Consider the following 22,809-nt stretch of genomic DNA (forward strand, 5'->3'; position numbering starts at 1 on the left):
AGCTATTTTCTTTGGATATTTCATTTGGTATTAGAGAAATTACTCACAGATCCATCTCCAGAAGAAAGATAAACTCATGGAAATATACTCATATTATTGAATACTCCCTACCAATAAAAAGGAATGAACCATTGACACATGAAACAACACAGATGAAACCCAAAATCATGTTGAGTGAAAGAAACCAGATTAAAAACTAATCTATTATAGAAGTTAAAATATGGCTACTTCTGGAAGAGGCTGAGCATTTGACTAAAAAGAACATGAGGGAATGTTCTAACTTGATGAAAATTTTCTACATCCTGCTATCGTTACATAAGCATATTCAATTATCAAAACTCCAACTGAAGACTTAAGATACCTGCTGGTTATTGTACAAGTAAATATACAAAAGATTGGAAGGAAATGTGACAACGTGGTTGTATGATCTATTATTACTAAGTTTTCATCTGTTTTTCTAACGGGTATTTTAAAATTTTTTTTTGATGTCTTAGCCATTTCCCATCTTTAATCAAAACAGTATTCCTCTTAAGAGAGAACATGAAAAAATTACCCATATTAAAAATATTGAAAATAAGCATCATTAATAAAGCACCACTGAATGATGACTAGTTCTACATATCTTTAATCTCTTTGCATTCATTAGTTACTGCTCCAGAGTAAAAATAATTATGGCTTCTGTGATGGCTTCATATTTCTTTAAAATAGGTTTCCCATTTGGTAAACCTAATACCTAAGGCCATTTGGTAGTAAACAGAATTGAAGGTTAATCATCAAGCTAAAGACATACAAGAAAATAATGACCCTGTCACTTGAAGGTCGGCTCAGTCTACTGTCCCCTGTGTAATCAGACACCCTTCAACTAATTCCAGCAGCAAATCTAAGGGGGTCATGGATCCATCTCCTAAGCACATCAAGGAAAGTGCTCATACACTGGACATCTTATTTAAACTTCTGATAATAAAATAATACAGAAGTGGAAACCCTTGTGAAAGGTTTTTTCCTCAATCTGGGAACAAGATCATTAGCACTTTATTGATACTTGTGGGATACTGTAAGGTTTGAAGAATGAAATAAGCAAGGAAGTGCTCCAATGCGCTTGAAATGTGAAAGACTGTACTATAACTTCTGGGCAGGTCCTTACGCTCCAAGCAAGTCTAGTCAACCTTCAGTATTCCACAGGACAACTCCAAGCAGTCAACTGAGTACAAATAAGCAGTACTCTACAAATGGCTCTTACTTATTCCATAGGTCTTAGGATAAACCTGTTTATACTTCAAATGGATAGTTACGTGGGGATTATACACATGGTGGCTGTGTTACACTAGTCGGTGAAATGTCTTGCCTACCTTCACGATTTCTTCAGCCTTTTTTTCAGAGGACATAACATTTTCTAAAAATTCTGAATCTTCTAAGTACAGCTCATCTCCTGGTAAAAGCTGGAGCACTGCATCAGCAGTTAAAAATGTGATCGGCAGCCATCTTTCCATTCCTTCCGATGCACCGTCCAAACAAAATTTGTGCAAGTCAGAGAGAGAGGCAAAGTTCCCCAGTCTTCTTATTTCATAGAATTGTGGAGGTGCAGGGCGCCTGGGTGGCTCAGTTGGTTAAGCGACTGCCTTCGGCTCAGGTCATGATCCTGGAGTCCCGGGATCGAGTCCCGCATCGGGCTCCCTGCTCTGCAGGGAGTCTGCTCCTCCCTCTGACCCTCCCCCCTCTCATGTGCTCTCTCTCTCATTCTCTCTCTCTCAAATAAATAAATAAAATCTTTAAAAATAAAAAAATAAAAAAAAGAATTGTGGAGGTGCAAACCAAATTTCCTTCCATATGAAACTCTCAGTTGCCTCGGATGGAGATGACCACTGGCAGCTCACCACCTCGGTCAAGTCTTGGTAGCTTGCGGCGGCTCGCTCAGGCAGCACAAGAAGGCGGCTGTATCGAAGCGGCGTGAGCCAGCCACCCCAGTCGTGCAGCGCCCAGAAGGCGGGCGTGCAGCCGAGGTGCGCACACAGGCTCGGGAAGTGGCGCGGGTCGCGGCGGACGCGGTCGCGCCAGGCGTCCAGGCCCCGTGGCGGCGCGAGGGCGCGGCCCAGCTCCGGCTCGGCGGGCAGAGCGGCTCGAGGCTGCAGCCGGGTATTTTCTAAATTTTTATATGAAGAAGCATCAATATTTATACATTTATAGCTATAAACATATATGCACATATATATACATACGTATTTATAACTATACATTTGAAGCACATATTTGGTTAGAGAAAGTAAGATTTTCAGTTTTTACTGCTAGGAAAAAAATATGAGAGCTCATTAGAAGACATGAATAGAGAAAAGTGGAGGTATCTAATTACTTTCTGCCCTGAGCATTTAATTGTCTTGTTTTTTTGCTTGTTCAATTTTTGCAAAAGGCTTCCTTCTACCCCTCTAATCTAACACTTGAACCTCTATTCAGCCCTCTCCTCTAGCCGGACTCAGGACCAGGTAACATGGCCTATTGTATAAATCAGTTACATTGTAGTTGTTAAAAATATTGAGAAAGAAAAAGAAAGAGGGATGTAGAGAGAGAGAGTAGAGAGATGGCGTGTACTGGAAACTATAAACACATTATTTCAGAAGTTTGCTTTAAAAAAGTACAGACAACTAACAGTATTAAGAGAAGGATGCAACATCAAGAAGAGATTTTTGGGTGTATGTTTTATTTTTAATGAGAGTAACTGTATCAACAACTATATTGTTCACTAGGACTTTCTTAATGATAAGGATTGAATGAAAATGAAGGGATTTTCTAACTATGGAAAAATGTAGTAATTAGTAAAATAACTAATTTCAAAGAATTCTTAAAAAAAAAAAAACTAATTCTGGATTATCAGTAAGAACCTGGCATTAAAAATCAAAAGAAAATATTTGAGAATAAGATCTAGACTGGACTCAAAAATACTATAATTTTTGTTTTGAGTAGTAAAGTGCATATGTATCTTTTCATACTTAGGTATATGAAGGATATATTCATCTTTTTGAAATTAATAATAGGTTTCCAATTTGTCAACTACTTACAAACTTTGCAAGGTCAAAATTCTGTTTTCCATTATAATACAATAGCAAGGAAGAAAATAGAATTGTTTTTCTTCCTTTAAAAACTTGTTAAAAAAAAAAACTTGTTAAATGTTTTATGGTAAAAATTACTTATTATGTATTTTTTGGTTATTTATGTATAACTAGACAAGGATCCAAAAAACCAGACATAGGGAATCCAAAGATTACATGTATTACTTCAACCAATTATTTACTCAAGCTATCCAACCAAATTATGCTTCTCAGATTCTCTTGGCCCCACCTGCATTTTGGTCCTTAGCCACTTGCTCATTGGAAAGTCCAGCCACCACGTTCATCCTGCTTACCACATTTGTCCCGTCTCTAATAATCAGCTTTCTTAGCCTCCTCAAAGTTAAGGTTTTACCTTGCTTATGTCTTTATACCCACAGCACAAACCCGTGTCCACTGCAACCCAACCTATGAAGGCCAGAGTTTCTTCCCCAACTTCTGGGCTCAAACCACATTGTGGGATGTGGGATCTTGATTCCCTAGCAGCTACACGAAGGTACACATTCTAGAAGTGTGGAGGAGTTACTACTTCATGGGGTAAACTCTCTATAATAGGTAAAAGGAGATAAGAAGGAACTAGCAGATTAATCCCTCTAACCTCCTTCCCCTGAGATATTCCTTCAAGGTGAAATAGCCAAATGGTAGTTCTGGAGGACATCCTGCCAGACCAAGTAACCAGCTGTGCTTTCTTTGGAAACTAAGTCCAGCTTCTTAAACAACTTCCCTGCTTTCTTGTTCCCTTGCTATTGCATCACGCAATAATGCTTAAGTGTGTGCAAGCTTTGACTCAGGTTTTGTTTTCTAAGAAACTGTGACTAAGATATGGAGAAACAATAAACCCATACTACAAAGAGATGCTATTAAGTCCCTGTACTGGCAACTATTATGAAATAAACTTGTTTGGGGAGGAATCTCTGTATGTAGTAGAAGAGATTAAGCACATAGGGATAAAATACTGGCTCAGGTTTGGTTTTCTCTTTGAGTTGTGAAGAAGCTTAAGCTTCTATCACCATAGTAATACAGCAATTTTGTGATTTGCTATTAAAATTATATGCATCTGACATCATATCACACATGTGATAATGTACTGTTAGATACTGTATTTACTTGTGAAAATGGCTAAGATAAAAGTTATTCCCAAAAGAACTCATAATTTTTGTCAATGTTATGTAATTAAGCCTAATTAATGATCTGAAGAAAGTATTAATTAAGATATGATTAATATTTGTTATACCAATATTTAAAATAAAATTTTAACATAGGATAATGTACAACATCAGGAGATGTGAATTGTATTTGCAGTTCTCTTCTTAGCTTAACTAGTAAATAACGAGACTGTGAAGAAGTCACCTAACTTCTCTGGTTCTCAGTTTTCTCATTAATTAATAAAGTTAATGAGTTGAACTATACACATTGATAGGCCTCTTCCACTTGTAACATTGTGATAAACAAGATTAATTAAGTTGCATTATTTGGGACAGTATAATAGAGGACAGAGATGATTGTCAAAGATCAGAAAGCTTTTCCTATCTCAATGTAGCTGCCTGCTATGAAAGCAATGATTGCATTCAGAAATACTTTAAAGAATGCTTTATAAAATCAATGGGGTCAATGATTATTATGCTCATTCTGGGTAATTAAAGCTATGCTGTGCCAAGAGGAATAAAAATAAAAAGTGAGATATAGTCATCAAGTCATGCAACAAATATTTGTTGACTATTTACTGAGATAACTTTTATATTTGATACTGATAATATAGTAGTTTATTTTTTTTTAAGATTTCATTTATTTATTTGACAGAGAGAGACACAGCGAGAGAGGGAACACAAGCAGGGGGACTGGGAGAGGGAGAAGCAGGCTTCCCGCTGAGCAGGGAGCCTGATGCGGGGCTCGATCCCAGGACCCTGGGATCATGACCTGAGCCGAAGGCAGACGCTTAACGACTGAGCCACCCAGGCGCCCCAATATAGTCAGTTTATAAGAGAGAAAGAGGTGTCCTAATCTCAAGCCACTCATACATAAACAACTCAAAATGGTAGCAAATGCCCTTGAGAATTATTAGTTGTTTAAGAAACAAGAGAGCTAGAATTGCTCAGGCTACACATGGAATTTGTGGTTCTGTAAACTCTTACAGAAAGGTTGAAAAGTCAAGCTGTGGAAAAGGCAGTTTGGATTTCAGGAGCAACTGTAAGTAGGCTCTCTCATTCTGTTCATCATCTCTTCTACACACTGTATTTTGGCATCCTTCTCTCTAACAGCATCTGGTTTACTCCACAAGGGAAGAAACGTGACCGATGGGGACTGTTGAATTCCACATCTTACTGTTAAAGCCACTGGTGAGAGACTGATAAGCAGCATCCTTTTGTCTTTTGTCCTAGTTCAGAGAGCTTGGATAAAGAGAGAGTGTCTCGGCTTGACTCAATTCTACACCCAAGACTAATCAAACTCAATCACAGATTCATAGATTTGTTCCAGGGCTGGGTCTCTGGCCAATCAGAATGGGTGCAGATGGCACTGAAGAAGTGCCTAGAGAAGGTCTGCCTTACCACAATTTTACTCTCTAGTTCCTTGCTCATGGTGTGGTCCAGGGGATCTATGAGAAGGGTTATATAAGCCAGGAACTAAGTAGAGAATTGTGGGAGCATTGAATTTCAACACTGCATTCCAAAAAAAAAAAAAAAAAAATGATCATACTGTTTTAGAAATTGGTATTGTAAAATAGTATTCCTGGGATAGAAAGTAATAGACTGGGGGAATATATTTTATTTGGGACCTAATAGCAAGTATCAAATATACACAAGTGAGTATTGGGTTTGCTAGCATTTCCACTTTCTTACATAAGAGATTTGTTTATTTTTAATAGTCACTAGGTGGCTATTCTGGGGCCAAAAGTCACAGTATCTGATTATTAGTGTAATTTTATGATCTATTAAATTTGCTGTTCATAATGGAAAGATAGCATTATCTGGGGAAATTAGCTATATGAGCTTGTTTCTTTTTTTTTTTTTTTTCAAATATATCTGTTTTTGTAAGGTTGACTGACTATACAACCCAAAAGCAGATAACTTAGTGTTCTTTAAAAGTTATTTGACTAATAGTCAAATTATGAAAAGCTTCCTACATTTTACCTTAAATTCTTCACTTCATGGCATTTCAACAGCTTCTTTTTGATCAAAAGGAGTACTGTAGCGTTGTTATAGAAAATGTTTGTCTCATTAAAATTTACCCTACTGCAAGTTCAGAGGATTGTAAGTGTATGTATAATTTTATTTCCACTGGGTGATTTTTATAATGTGTATGAGCCATTCTCTCTAATGGAAAGTGCAATAGTAAGGTACTTTAAATAGGCATTAATCCTCACAATACATTTGCAAGTTAGGTAAGCAACATGAAGCGTAGAGCTATAATAGGTATTACACACATTCATCCACCTTCACAGCCTGCAAAACTAGAAATCACATATAACAACAAAAAAAGACATTTGCAAAAGGAATAGCAGGAATACTTGTGGTATATTTCCTTTCTGGTTGTCATAGACAGATGAAGCAAATGGGGAACACAAAACTGCATTTTTTTTTTTTTTAGAAAAAGACACGATAAATTAAAATAACACAAAGCAATGCCAGATAATTGTCATGTAAAAGAAGAAATAAAGTCTTAGACTAGTTATCCAGATAAGGACACATAGATAGTAACACTATAAAAAATACTTCCTCCAATCCCTTTGCTATAAAGCCTCCTTTCTTCTGTACCTTAATTGACATGAGAACTTATTCTTACCAATTGAATCAATGGAGATAGAGTATTAATTTATTTGGGTGGAAGTTTGAAAACTAACCAAAGCAAAAAAAAAAAAAAAAAAAAAAAAAAAAAACACAAACCAAAGCAACAACAACAACAAAATGTCTTTTAGGTTGTCAACACTTCCATGATACAGAAATTCCACGGAATTTCCTAAAAATGATATTATCTTAATGAATAATTTCTTTTGTCTATCTTGGACACAGAACAAATACTATAAGCCACAGAGTAGATATTTGGAATCAATTAGAACATAATCTGTTTAAGCATATATGGAATATAGATAGGCACACATCAATACTTAAATAATGAAAATAGAAATTCGGTAAATTAGGCTGTATTTACACTAGTCAATTCACCAGGTTAAAAAATAACTTTGTGGTTTCAAGATATCTTCCCTTCTCAGTTGGATTGAGCATTTGCCAATATGTTTGATTGAACAAAAATGAGTCAGTAAGCCACTAAATTAATGTTCAATCTACACTTACTTCCCATGTGATTTTAGTTGATATGTCTGTTAATGCCTGCCCTTAAAAGTAACCTTCGGTTGTTTAATGATATACTGTAAACAATATTAACTATTATTATTTAAAGTGATTGTGCATTTACATCATTTTTTATTAGCCCATACATGAAATTTTGGAGTCATTCTCACATTTTTTTCCCATACTTCTTTACATAAAATAAGGAACATACTTTTTGAATATTTTCTCTGTAATTTTTCCATTATTAGAATAAAATGGATAAGTGCTTAGATAGACAGTATGAAAATTGTAAGTCCAAAAAAAAGAAAAAAAACAAAAACACTTCAGTATCTGCACCTTGCCTTGGTATATTGCTGTTGCTTCAACAAAACTGTAGTTTCAAAGACAAACTTTAAATTACTATCAAATTTTTCAGACAGAAAATAAGACCTTTAAAATGTCATTCTTTTATAATGAGTATTTAAAACTTTATGTCTATATCAGAATACTAACTAAAATGTTGTAATATATACATATACATCAGAGGAACTTATTATCAGAAGGGAAAAGCTTCTAGAAACAGAAGTTGAATAATAAAGATAAAAGAGTCACAATATCCCTAAAAATTTATGTCTGTTGACAAATATGTAATTGTTCACTTGATGTCAACTTTCCTCCTACAAATTTTCTGTTTATTTTTTAATATTGTAGAATTTTAAAACCTCATCAAAATATTCCTAAAGTCATCAATTTCCTCAATAGAAGACTAAAGCATATTCAAAATTTGCATAAGAAAATACCACACAACTTTTAACACCATCAGTATGAAATCTATTTTATAGCTACAATCATACGGGTTTGGTATGGTCAATTTGGGAACTGTTTACAATAAAGATACTGTTGCTTTTGTTTGTCCCTCAAACATCTTATAAAACATTAATATAATTGCCTATATTTAGTGCAAATTCAGTTTTGGAACAGCATGGTATATTGTGACATGCAGAGACTGTTGATTTGACTTAACTCTATGAACCTTAACTCTGTGTACTCTGTTTCTTGGCTGGATGCAAAAGCAAAGTGGTCGTGCTATCTGAGGAATACCTGAGGAAGACCAATCAAGCTTCAAGTGCACTGCTGAATTCAGCCCTCAAGTGCCAGAGAATCTAACCAGAGCCTGATGGATGGGATCATGTCAAGTGGTGAGACTGCTGAGTGTTTGGATAGCCAGAGGCCCAACCTCACTTCTCCAAGGGGACTTTAAGTTCAAGCAACAGAGCTACTTTGATGTTTGTCTTTTTCTGAGAAAAGAAAAAGCTCAGTGCATTTGAAAACACACCCTGCGAGTTTGCAGAATGGTTAGGCTAGGCAAACCGAGGTGGCTGATCAAAACTCTTTTAAATGTGGATTACAAAGCTACCAACTGAAGGCCTGGGGGATGGAGGGTGAAATGTAATCAGATTCAGTGCTAAAGAGGAGCTCTGCCAATAAGCTACCTTTTGTTAGCTTGACATTATTAATTAAACAAACAAACAAATAAAACAATGTCTGGTGAGATCAAGGAGATCTAAAATTAACATGATGGAACACAAATCGGAAAAAGATAACACCTAACAACATATTGTGAAAAAGATGTTGTGAGATAGCATTTACTGAGATTTGCGCAGAGTAGGGAAATAAATAAGAATATGCCAATTTTTTTCTGTGAGGAGAACAAAGAATTATGTGCAAAACTATGGAGAATTTTGGATGATATATTCATGTGGAGCTTTATTCATACTTAAATAAATGCTCTAGGAACTCTTTTTTTTTTTTTTCCTTTCCTATCCAAATTTGGCTATCTGTTCTCCCAACATCCCTTGAGAGACCCTATCTCTGAATCTTAACACCCACTACTCCTCTTTCCATGAAAATCAAATACTTTCTGTCAGTTTACTCAAAGTCTATTCCTTAAGGTTTATTTCAAAATTGTCATTTACATTAAGCCAACTCCAACCACTCCAGGCAGCAGAAGTCCACCTCTTTGAAAATTTTAGTTGTTACTCTGTGCCCTCTCTCTGGAACATTTCCTTTTATTCTCCTTTGAATTGTGAGTTATCTCTGTATGTGTGAGTTCTGTTTTGGACATGTTTGCTTAAAGTGTTTGCATACCGTCCAGGTGACCATGTCAGATGACAACCTCACATGTAAGAATGAAACTCCAGAGGATGTTTAGAGTCAGAAAAGCAGTCTGTGGCTCAAATTGAAGTCCTAACGAAAATTGAGTGGATTAGATGGATTGCAAGAAAATAAATTCAGAGAAAGGCAGCAGAAAGCTCACACTCACTGTCCTTCAAATGTAGTTTCCCCGGGATGGTAAGAATCCGTATAAGATTGCAGGAAGTCTGGGCCATGAAGGGTATTGGATATCTTGCCTCAGGGACCAGAGCTCTTGGCCATTAGCCACATGGAAATTCTGCCTTCCTTGGGGGGACGGGGGGTGGTTAGGGGGGCAAACAGAACTTGATAAACTCCCTTGGGAGAGCACAGCACTGGAGCTGTTTCATCCTCAAGAGATACTTCAAGTTTCAACAAGAGCATAAGCTAGGCTTTAATTTTATTATCTGAGAATTGTTGCATATTTGTTACTTCATAATACCTGTTAGAGAATTGAAGAAATAGGCCTCCAGTTCCCAAATGAGAAAAATAAACAAGATTTTGTCCATGGAACTTGCATATAGGGGTTTCTATTTTTTTTTTTTTTTTTTTACAGCACTTACTACTTTATTTTTTTATTTAACATATAATGTATTACTTGTTTCAGGGGTACAGGTCTGTGATTCATCAGTCTTACACAATTCACAGTGCTCACCATAGTACATACCCTCCCCAGCGTCCATCACCCAGCCACCCCATCCCTCCCACCCCCCTCCCCTCTCTTTTTTTTTTCCTTTGTTACCCTTACTCAAAGCAGGGTGGAGATGGGAAAGGCATTTAATTCTGCAGTTTCACTTAGAATTTTGAAACAATTCAAGGACAGGAATTTAACTAGCAACAGCTGTGAAACCAACACAGGCCGTATGTGTTTATGAAGTAGAAAATAATAATAAAGAGGGTATAAAAATGATTCTGACAACTGTCTTCCTCACAAAGCTTAAACTTCTCATTTGTTCCCGACGAAGAGGGCACATAAATGCATATTGATGAATTTAGAGTCTGGCCAATAATGAGATATCTCCCTGGTTAAACATTTGCCTGAAACACCCCCTCACCTAATAAGCAAAATGGACAGTCATACCAGGTCCTGTGGTTTGTCCTGACAGAGGGTAGAAGAAGGCTGGGCAAAATGTGCAGAATAAGAATAAATCTATCCATTTTCTACGTTCTGACTATTTGCCTGACATTTTACTTGCATAATCTATAACTACCCGGTGAAGTCGATAGTATCCTGGATTTATGGACAAGAAGACCACATGTCCAGAGGTTAATTAAGTTGGTGGAGGTCACATACTGAGTAATTAGCAGGACTTGAATTTGAACCCAGGTGAAGAAAGAGATTTCATCGTGCTCTAAACCTGTCCTGCTAGAGCTTTGAAACATCCAGATTGCTGACCCTGTAAAATCCTTTGATCCAGCCTCAGAGAAATCTTCGTAAAACTGGCTCCGGGATTTTCATTGTTATTTAGAATGGTGGAACAAGCAGGTACTTAACTAGATATTGCAGAAAACATGGAGGCATCAGAAAGATGCTAAACCCAAAAGTAAAGTTTTCCGGTAAATTACTGAGCTGGGAATGAGGCAGAGCAGCAGTGATAAGAAGCGGTGCATTGAGGATGTGAGGGAAAAGCAAGGCTGGTCCTGCGAGGCCAGGAGGCTTCAGAACCTCTCCCTGGCACCGCCATCTCCCAGCACCTTGTCTTGGCTTCCTGTGGTCCTCTCATGTAGCATAGTTCCTAAATTATTAGTAACTGTGTTTCTTTTCTGTGGCTGCTGCAACAAATTATCACACGTTCGTTCCTTAAAACAAAAGAAATGTATTCTCTTACAGCTCTGGAGGCCGGAAGTCAAAATCAGCACCACCACAGTGGCCCAAATCAAGGCGTTGGCAAGGTCACAGTCCCTCCAGGGACTCTACGGGAGAACCTGTTTCTCGCCTCGTCCAGCTTATGGTGGCGGCATCGCTTTGATCTCTGCTTCTGTGTTCCTACCACCTTCCCTTCTGTGTGTGTCTTTTTTTGTGTCTCCCTTTTAAGGATAGATTTGATGGCATGTAAGACTCACTGGGAAAATCGAGGATAAGCTCCTTTTTACAAGATCCTTAACTTAATTACATCTTTTGCCATAGAAGTTAATCTTCACAGGTTCAGAGATGAGGACACAGACATCTCTTTTAGGAGGACATCATTCAGTCCACTAGAGGAACCAAACGGCAGATGGACACTTGGTCAGTTGGATTTGAATAATATATGATTCACTCTCTCTTTTTGGCACCTACTGTATTCTTTTGACTAAAAAATATGATAGTCATACAGGACTAGTGGACAGATATTTGAAACAAAATATTATAGTTTAGGTATCATTCACCAGGAAATAGAGGTTAGAGGTGGGACGAACACAAGGCTTCTTCAAATTACAGTTCTCTTCCTTGGAGACCCAATCCTTCTAGAGGATAGGGAACTTGTGGTCAAATGTATTTTCGTGTGTGTGCATTATCCATCAAGAATAGATATTTACAAATAATGGTTTGTTAAATGAGTCTCAAAAGTAAGCACTTCACATAGTTTGGGTACAAAATAACAGGTTCAGTCAAATGAGTAAATGTATTATATGCATCATGGAATGAGAATATTTTCAGAAACCATAAAAAAAAAAATCAAATTTAAAAGGTTTGACAATCTACTTTCTTCCCCCAGAGGGAGGATTTTTAAGTTTATAGACAATTCATAATAATATTCTTTCCTGCATCCATCAGGAGTTCCAAAAAATCATTTCTCTAACACACATTTTTATAAAATAGCTATTAACTTTTTAAGTCATTGCTACTCCTTTTGTTTTTGCCTGAATTTCAGCAGGTAATTTGGCACAGATCTATCAACAATGAGCAAAGATGGTGACAGGGGATACGTGCAGTAGTACAGTGGACTCCCCAGAGCTTTGTTACTGGGAAAGCATAGCTTGTTGGAGACAGAAACAGAAGAAAGGGAAGTCTACAACTCCAAGGGTAGAGTAATGATTACAGCTACAGGAGTTTACAGAGGGAAATTATGTAGATAGCGTCAACAGTGCTAAGCTGGTAGAATAGTTTATAAACATGAATTCAGACCCAACTCAGAATCAAAGTGGAAAGAACTGATTGGAATGAGAGCAGCACAATTCTGATGTTCCCATGGTAAACATAGGCAAGGGTTCACAGGAATTTCACTGTTCCTAGTATTTTGATTAATATACCTTTCAGTCTTTTGAAGCGTTACAAAAGACACTTCAAAATGCAAATTGTTATTATGTTTTTAGAATCCCAGGAGGAATATTATAAAAACTTGTGTTTTATCCAACCTTACATAGTAAGAGGAATAAAAATGAGTCCTGTTTAAGCTTTAAAGGAGATTAAAAAAAGAAAAAAGAAAAAAAGAAAAGCTTTAAAGACAAACCATAAATACAAATACAAACTGTGACTCTCTTTCTTTAACATACTTGAGTTTTCTATAAAAATTTCTATTTCTACACATCAGTTTTGTTATGCATGCATGCCCATGAGTTTGGATCTTGAATTCTGTATATTTGGCAGCATAGGAGGTCAAGTTTTTCAATAAAAATGTTTCTCTCTGCTGACATTGGATGTGGATGTCTGCTAGGGTAGGCTTTGTGTACTGTGTTCTTGCATTCAAATAATAACAGAGATAGTAATAATAGTAATAATAATAAATTTAGCACATATAGGGCTTATTAGGCAGCCATGTGTGTTCTAAGACATTTATGTGAAGTAATTTATTTAAGCTTCAAAGTAGCCTTAAGAAGTATGATTATGCTATTTTATTGATGAGAAAACAGACATGTATGTTTATATTAAGAATATATATCATTTACGAAAAATGGTTGCGAATGTCCACTATAAAACCAAGTCAATTGATCTTTGCTAGTGTTATGGCTCCTATCGAGCTTCATGTTGTTCCAGATATTTTAAAATAAATTAATGTAATAGCAGAATTGACTCATCTATAATATATAATTTTAATACATAATTTTAATACATTATTGCTAGTGCCAGCTTGACTCTTGAATTTTAATTCTGTATTAATAGAAACTGGGCAGCTTATACATTAATTATAATAAGAAACAATAGTCACTTATGCAATTTTTCTCCTAAGCAAAATATTCAAACAAATTCTAATAGCATGAAAGAGCTGAGTATGCTTTCATATGTAAGGGATATGTTTATGTATAGATGGAAATATTCTATCTACCCCATATCTATATATCTAGAGAGACAAACAGATGGAAGAGGGAGAACAAAAATAGAGACAAAGGCATGAGGAGTCTAAGAGAACTATCAATTCTTGAACTCTTATAGTAAAAACCACTTTTAGCCAAAGCAAACAATGAAATTGTTTAATTGATTAAAATGTCACAAAAGAGTGAGACTCAAAAACAGTGATTCATATATGTCTCATTTTCTTTTAATGAGCACGTAAACATTCACCTGGTAAACTTTTGATATAGGGGCCACTGTTTTCCTTTGATGTTGAGTCACAAATTAAAGTCCAAAAATATCTTTCATTTATAAACTATCCACATAAAAAATAATATAAAATTTGGATTTGGAAGTGGAAATCCATGTACTGGAATGAAAACTTAAAAAAATAGGAAAAGCGGTTTCATTTCAAAATTGGATGTTCTTGTATTTTCTGAATCTTTATACCATTTTACATTTTCACAATTTTGACAGCAGTTTTTTTTTTTTTTTTAATTTATATTTAATTATTTTTTTAGTCACTGACTTTCCTTTGGAAAAATACAAGCCCCAAACATAAAGACATATAAACTTATATTAAAAGAATAAATGTTCATAATGTTCATAAATGAACATTTCTGGCAATCATAAGGAAAGGATATAGGAAAAAAACAAACAAACATTAGAGGTCCTAGGTGCTTAAAACCTGTAAGGGCTCAAAGTTTTAAATTATTGGCCTAAGTATTAGGCTATATTATCAAAATGAAAATTCTCCATAATTAATAATATGATAATCAAACACTAAGTCAGCCCCCAAAAATAGAATATAAAATTAGGAAGTATATGTTTAAAAATGTTCCAGTTAAGTAAAGAATCTAGAAAAATAGGGGAAAAAATGAAATCACAAAGAGCACAATTTAGTACTCAAAAATATGGGCTCCTGAGTCAGACTACCTGCATTCAATTCAAGGTTAAAACATATCAGCTATAAGCATATGAAAAAAAATGTTCAATCTCACTAATCATCAGAGAAATGCATATTAAAACCCCAATGAGATATTACCTCACACTCATTAGAATGGCTACTAGCAAAAACCAAAAAAAAACAGAAAATAACAAGTGTTGGCTAGGATGTGGAGAAGCTGGAACCCTCATCCACTGCTGATGGGATTGGAAAATGGTGCCACCACTATGGAAAACAGTATGAAGATTCCTAAAAAAATAAAATAAAATTAGAACTACCACATGATCCAGGAATCCCACTTCTGGAGACATATTCAAAAGAACTGAAAGCAGGTCTTGAAGAAATATTTGCATACCCATGTTCATAGCACCACTATTCACAATAGTTAAGAGGTGGAAGCAATTCAGAAGTCCATAGACAGATGACTGGATAAATACAATTTGGTATCTACATACCATACAATCAGGAGGAAAATCTTTTCCTCCACCCTCTTATGTTTTTGATCGGGGACCTGAAAACTGAATTGACTAAAGAAAAATTGGCAAGAAAAGAAACAGACTTTTATTCATATATGTATGCAGGAGTTCAGAGGAAAAACGTGACACAAGGAGATGGTTGGACCTGGGGCTTCCATACCATCTTAACAGGGGAAGGGGAGGTGAAGAAAGGGGTGGGAAAATAAATGACTTCTTAAAAGGAGGAAAATGGGAGAGGGAGAAAGGGCACTTAAGGAAAAACAAAAGACTTTCAGTAATGATGAATAAGCCCTTAGGAAAACACATTAGAGATGTGATAGTTTTGTGCCGAAATCTGTTTAGGTTTGATGCAGTCTTCTTTCCCGTGATGAGTTGATCTTCTCTGGTAGGGAGACTTGTGGGGAGATGATTTATGATGGATTGGGTCCTATTGGAAGGCGTTGTTTTCAGGCAGATAAGGGAGTTCAGGAAAAAAAATACTACTGTTCTCAAACTCCTTTAGCTCAAAATTTTTAAGCCACCCTGGTGTCTTCTGGACCTCTTTAATACACTGGAATATTATTCAGCCTTAAAAAGAAGGAAATCCTATGACATGCTGTCACGTGGATGAACCTTGAGGGCATTATATTAAGTGAACTAAGCCAGGCACTAAAAGACAAATACTATAGGATTTCACTTCAGTGAGGTAATCTAAAGTCATCAAATTCACAGAAATAGATATAGAATGTTGCTCACCAGGGAATGAAAGGAGAGAGAAAAGGCAAGTTCTTGTTTAATGGGGAAAACTTTCAGTTTTACAAGATAAAAAAATTCTGGAGATCTGTGAACAGATGTGAATATACTTAAATCTACTGAACTGTACACTTAAAAATGGTTAAGGTGGTAAGTTTTGTTTTATGTTTCTTTACCACAGATAAAACAAAAGCCAACCTTAACAGCTAGATAACTTTGACTAAGACACATAACATCTCCCAGGCTCAATTTTTTTCTGTAAAATGGTAATTATGGTAATAGCTCTGGAAAATTTGTTAAGTAGAAAAACTGCAATGATGAATGTAGAAGACTTCACAGAAGGTCTGTCCCACATATACATAGTAAGAAACAAACAAACAAAAATATAGGCACAAAAGCAAAATAATTAAACGATAGCTTGCTTTAAAATGGAATTCAAAAGAGTTTACTCAGACCATAATTGTGTAATGAGTAACCTTCATGTGCTTGTTTACTTCTAGTAGGAAAGTCAATAAACCTCAGGACATTCCTAAGGAATTTCTTTCAATATCCAATGTTATTATGGAATTGAGATCTTGATTTCTACCATGATGCATTTTGGCCTCTAAGAACCCTGACCAGCCTCTCACTTTCTTTTTTTTTTTTTTTTTTCCTTTTACAATAAAGCAATCTTTGGCCTGAAGATTTTACCAGTATTTGGTGAAATAATGGAAAGCAAATGGGCAATGCTTTCCAGGATAACCCAGATTTAGTTAATCAACACTGGAAATGGCCGCATTCAATAAGACTAAAATTCAAAGAAAAATGTATGTGTTGGGTAGGGAGAGTGTTAACAAGAAAAAAGGAAATAGAAGATAAAAAGCCCCAAATTCTTCTTGCATAATTTGTCCATCTTCTCACCTGCTGTTTTTATCTTTCAATTTTTTATCTCCCTCATTATATCCTCATCAGGGAGCATTCCATGCTTCATTGCTTGATGCTATTAAAACTTAAGTTTATAAAATAATTTTAAATCTCTTCCATCTGTATTATTTTCCTATCTGAATCCCAAGGTTGATTGGTAATTTGAAGACAGTAGTGTGTGTGTGCGTGCATGTGTGTGTGCGCGTGTGTGTGTGAATGTGTACACATATGTGTGCATGAGTTTTTACAGCTCAGATTGCTTACTACATCTGGCCTCCTATTCTGTAAATGACACAATTGATACACTGGTGATAAATTATGAATTAAATTTTATCTCTTTAAATATTTGAGAATTGATTGGGAAGGTACTTCACTGGAGAGGGAGAAAGTCCCTTAGGAGTTGATCTCATTTACCTGGTGCCTTCATTTCTCACACCATTTGAGATGCTAATTACAAATAGTTTTTGATCGTGCTGATGACCCAGGTAGTGACACAGTGGAAAGAAATAACCATTTGAACATATCTCTGCTGTAATGAAGGTTACCCACTCAGGGACCCAGACAAGGAATAAATAGAGCAATACACAGGCTGTTTTTCTTTGTTTTCTTAGTATTTACGTTGGTGAGCACAAAAAAAGCAAAAAGGAATATAAAACAATAACACTTAAATGATTTCACTTTTATGACTCCTTAAGTAGATTTCCATAGATTGCAAATACTTTGCTGAGACAAAGACATTTGAATATGTCACTGAAAATGACTCTTATTTTCAGATCAAGAGGGTAAAAAGCATGTAATAGGAATGCGTCAGACCATGTCTAGCCATGTTTTGAGTCTCTTACTGTTAATTTATTTTTTACTCTCAGTTTTGCTCACCAAAAAACTCTTAAACTCCTGAAACAATGGAGCTTTCCATTCAAGTCCTAAAACATGACTGCCTGTTGTGGACTGAAGGGGTACCTTTATTCTTGAGAAATCTAATTTATTAAACCAAAACCTCCTGCCGTGAATGAAGCATTTGATGTGTTTCTCTTGATGTCTCATTCATTTCCAGTTATCTTTTACCTACAGAAGCAACTAGCTAATCATCCAGTATCCTTGATACCTGATGTGATATTCTAACGTGTTTCTGTTTTCAAACATGAGAAGAAACCCATCAAAACCAACAATAGGTAAGCAGATGTCCAATAAATCCTTTAGACCTTTGGGCTTGGGGAAAAAAGAAGCCTCATCCTCACTTCCCTTCTATCATTTTAATATGGCTGAACAAAGGAACAAAGGCTCAGTAGCTGACAGTACTGTCATCTCTCTCCAATTCAGTGAAAGCATACATTTTCTAGGTTTCCTGGCAGTGCATTAATGAGGGAATTGTCAGAGGGAAAGAAGGAGTGAGTTCATGATTCTCAGTTCCATATGTCAATTCTTTAGCTATCAAACCACTGTATGTGGCTTGCAGAAAATATGCTCCAGTTATTAGTAAATGGTTTAGAGAACAGTTATGCTTTCACTATATCATCTTACTGACCCTCCTCAGCAATATTCATTTAGATTTGGGGCATGGACTTACTTTCCTAATATTGTCTGACAGCTTCTACTCTCCTCAAATGCAGACATATATTGTCAATGAGCCACCTCTAATTATTTCTCATTACTTTCCTTCTCCTTTTAGCATGTTCTTAACTGTGTGGAGCTTTATCAATTGCTGACAAAAGCCAAATGGAAAAAAAAAGAAGAAGATACTTTGATGGGTTATCTGTTTCAGCAGCACAGTAGCCTCATTCCAAGCTCCACTGGAGTCTTCTTGTTGCCAAAGATACCTGGTACCTGCCATGTTAAACACAGGAAACCTGCTGCTCCTTCTGCTTTTGCTGTCGCTAACTCTGAAGGCCATGGATACACCTCAAAGGAGAAAAGTAAGGCAACGATGCACCTATGTAAGTGCACATATAAAGGGAAGATTTCTCCATCAGTTTCTGAGCTCTGTAAGTCTTAAACTGTTATGAAAATGAAAAATCGAGGGGCGTCTGGGTGGCTCAGTTGGTTAAGCGACTGCCTTCGGCTCAGGTCATGATCCTGGAGTCCCGGGATCGAGTCCCACATTGGACTCCCTGCTCAGCAGGGAGTCTGCTTCTCCCTCTGATCCTCCCTCTCATGCTCTCTGTCTCCCATTCTCTCTCTCAGATAAATAAATAAAAAATCTTTAAAAAAAAAATAAAAAAAAAAGAAAATGAAAAATCGATTAACTTTCCTTTGTTCAACAAAAACATATTGAATGCCTACCTTATACCTAAATACCTAAATTAATCTTAGGTTAATTTCTGTGGTCAACAAAAGGAGGCAGGGAAAAAAGTAACTCTGATGGCCTATTTCCAAGATATTTTAGGTTAGGCACTTGGGGGTGAACCACCTACTAAAATGTGATTAGATGTAGCTTGTGCTGAGAAAACTTTTACAGTATGATTGGAAAGATAATGGACACATGATGATGATGATGGTGATGATGAAGATGAGGAGGAAGAAGAGGAAGAAAAAGAGGAAGGAGAAGAAGAAGGGAAGGAGGAAGAAGAGGAAGGGGGGAGGAAGAAGAAGAGGAGGAAGGGGAAGAGGAAGATGATCATCAAAGTAGTTGGTGCATTATATTTTTAGGAGTTCAAAGAGAAAAGGAAAGTTCCTAGATGGTGTTTGAGGAAACTGTTTTGCAAAATAAGTGGAATTTAATGTAGATCTTGAAGGATAAATAGGCTAAGTAAAAGAGAAGGAGAAAATACTTGGCCAATAAGAGAAAATGAAGGTGGCTTCATAGAGGTTATATTAAACCTAGTCAGAATCTATGTTCAGGAGCCCCTAGGTGGCTCAAATGGTTAAGTGATTGATTCTTGATTTCGTCTCAGGTCATGGTTTCATGGTTGTGAGATCAAGGCCCATATGGTCTCCACGCCAGCAGGGAGTCTGCTTGGATTCTCTCACTCCCTCTCCCTCTGCCCCTCCCCCCCGGTCTGTCTCTCTCTAAAATAAATAAATAAATCTTAAAAAAAAATAATCTAGATTGATAGAAAAGCTATGTATTGTTGGAAGATAGAACTGGAGAAGTAGGTAGGGACCAGATTATAAAAGTTATCTCTTACAATACCAAGCAGCATGGATTTTATTCAGAATACACAAAAGTTTATCTATTGGGCAGTACCATGTCTGATCAGTACTTCAGAAGTATTAATAATGGAAAATAATGAGCATGTTGCTGGTGATGGGGAGAGGGTCAGATACGCAAGACAGTATTAGCAGTCTCAGGGAGAAAAGAAGTGCCTTAATCCATTCAGGCTAGAACCACAGAATACCGTAGCCTGCATGCCTCAAACAACAAACATTTATTTTTCACAGTTCTGGATGCCAAAATCCAAGATCAAGGCTTTAGCATATTCAGTGTCTGGTGACAGCTCACTTCCTGATTCACAGACATTGCATGTTCACATAGGGGAAGGGGTGAGGGTGCTTTATGGGGTCCCTTTTATAAGGACACTAAGCCCATTCACCATCCACAAGGGCTCCACCTTCATGACCTAATAACCTCCCAAAGGCCTCACCTCCTCATGCCATTACATTGGGGGTTAAGAATTCAACATTTAAACTTTGGGTAGAACTTTAGAGAAAAAAAAAAAAACTGATGGTTACCAGAGAGGAGGTGGGTGGGGGGCATGGGTTAAATAACTGATGGGAATTAAGGAGGGCACTTGTGATGAGCACCAAGTGTTGTATATAGGTGTTTAATCACTGACTTGTACATCTGAAACTAGTATTGCACTGTCTGTTGGCTAACTGGAATTTTAAAAAGAAGGAAGGAAGGAAGGAAGGAAGGAAGGAAGGAAGGAAGGAAGGAAAAAATACATTGTGTATAAATAAACCTTCTTTCAAGAAAAAAAAAATGGGTGGGCACAAACATTGAGTTCATGGCAAGAGACAAGTGTTCATCATTGCTTGGATCATGATGACAGCAGTGGGAAAGGTGAGGCTGAACCAGATTTGACACAGGAGGACTCATGAGGGGCTGGTAACAGCCTGGATCAGAAAATCAGGAGAGAGTCCAAGATAAGATTTTTTCACCCTATTAGAAGATACAATTTTAGTCTACTAACTAAGATAGAGAAGAGCTCCTCTGCCTACAACAGCCCCACACCCCTACAAATATTCGTTTTGTTGTAGTGGAAGATTTAGGAAATTCTGATGATTCTGCATTATTGGGAAGTTTGGAAAGATGCAGGCTCCTTTCTGTTACCTGATCCAAAAACCTCTTTGGAAACCTTTATTCCTACTCAAAGACTGCATGGAGTAGGGGAGAACTCAAGACCTCTTCCCAAGAATTCACCAGCACCAAAATTCTTCTCTGCACAGTTTATGCCCTATCTTCCCATTTGTGTAAGCAAAGCAAGTTTAAAACAACTTTATCTAATATCTGTGGTCAACAAAAGGAGGCAGGGGATAAAGTAACTCTGATGGCATATTCCCAAGATATTTTATCTTTTATTCCTAGAATTCTACTTTGAAGGAAACTGTCAATAGATTGACTATATCATTCAAATAATCTAGTTGCCAAAATGGGTCACAGATCATTAGAATTTGAGGGTGAAGAGAAAATGGGTGGGCAAGGGTTAACCAAAGACAGTGAACTCACCACCTTTTTTACTTGAATGGCTTTGAAGAAAGAAATATTTTTGCTAGGTTATTCTTCATATATTTTCTCCATCTCAATTTTTACTCTCAACCTGCTACCATCGTCCTTCCACTGGTAACAGGAATCATGAAAATGATATACTGCAGCATTAGCAGGAAAACTCAAAACTTGGCCAGTTAAATTATGTGTAGCACTCCAAGTCTCTTTGCATGGTTTGGAGACAATCAGCCTCAGGGTCTAATCTTATAGTCTTTCATGTGAAGTCCTCACAGAAGAACTGTTCATAATGGAATATCAGTAGGAATTTTCTTATTACTGATGAAATAAACCAGAACTAGGATTCAAATTATTTCATGTATAATATGTTCTTTTCCCTTTCATTTTATCTGTGGTCTGAGGATGTGCCCTTTTTTTTTTTTTTTTTCTCTTTCCCAGAAAATGTTAGGACTTTCTGACCTGATACCCTTTTTCATTGATCTCCAAAAAGCAGCTAATGGTAAAAATTTATTACAGTGAGTCTTTTTAAGTGATATAAGATCCACATTATGCACATCTTATGAGTTAATCAAAGCAAAACCATCATATGCCAATTGAATTTATTAGAGGGAGGCAAAAAAATAACTATCAGACATGTTGAAAGAAAGTGAGATAAATAAATGTGAAATTCCAGGAAATGCATTTTATTATAGCACCTTTCTGATATTTTTAAAAACATAATGATGTCTCTTAAGAGTTATGAAGATATCTCAAATTATCTTACACAGCTTATGGCTTACTGTAAGTTTCCTCATTCACTTGTGTTTGTAATCATTCATTTTCAACAGATATTTCGGGTGTTGACAATGTGCCATGCAGTGTCACAGGTGCTAGGGGAACAAGATGCATAAGCCCTAAAGGAGTGGAAAGACTGATCAGAGAGAGAGAGAGAGAGAGAGAGAGAGAGGGATTTATACAAATCATTGTCACTACGGTAATCTGTGTATACATAGGTATGATGTTGGTCAAAAGAGGCAGTGTTTTAGTTTTAGCTCAATTAAGTTAAAAAAAAAAATATTTCCAGAGAAGATGCCTAGATTGTATTTTGGAAGGCAGTTAAGACATCACTAATTAAACAAGAGGAATCCCACACAGAAAGAATAACCTTCACCATGGGGAAGGAGGGAGCTGGTAGGAGTGGACTATTAAGGGTGTTAGTGTCTGTATAGAAGAGTATAGAAAGTAGTGTTAGTTGTTTCTCTTTTTATTGTTTATTGTTGTTTGGGTATAATAAATATCGCATCA

General features: G+C 36.4%; 1 pseudogene; it reads right to left on the reverse strand.

Moving 5' to 3' along the window:
* Window positions 1-1,223: 1,223 nt before the first annotated feature.
* Window positions 1,224-18,753, reverse strand: LOC116628875 (annotated as a pseudogene).
* Between the last annotated feature and the right edge of the window lie 4,056 nt (window positions 18,754-22,809).

This window comes from Phoca vitulina, unplaced genomic scaffold (assembly GCF_004348235.1).
Source record: "Phoca vitulina isolate PV1807 unplaced genomic scaffold, GSC_HSeal_1.0 scaffold3, whole genome shotgun sequence".
Lineage (NCBI taxonomy): Eukaryota > Metazoa > Chordata > Mammalia > Carnivora > Phocidae > Phoca > Phoca vitulina.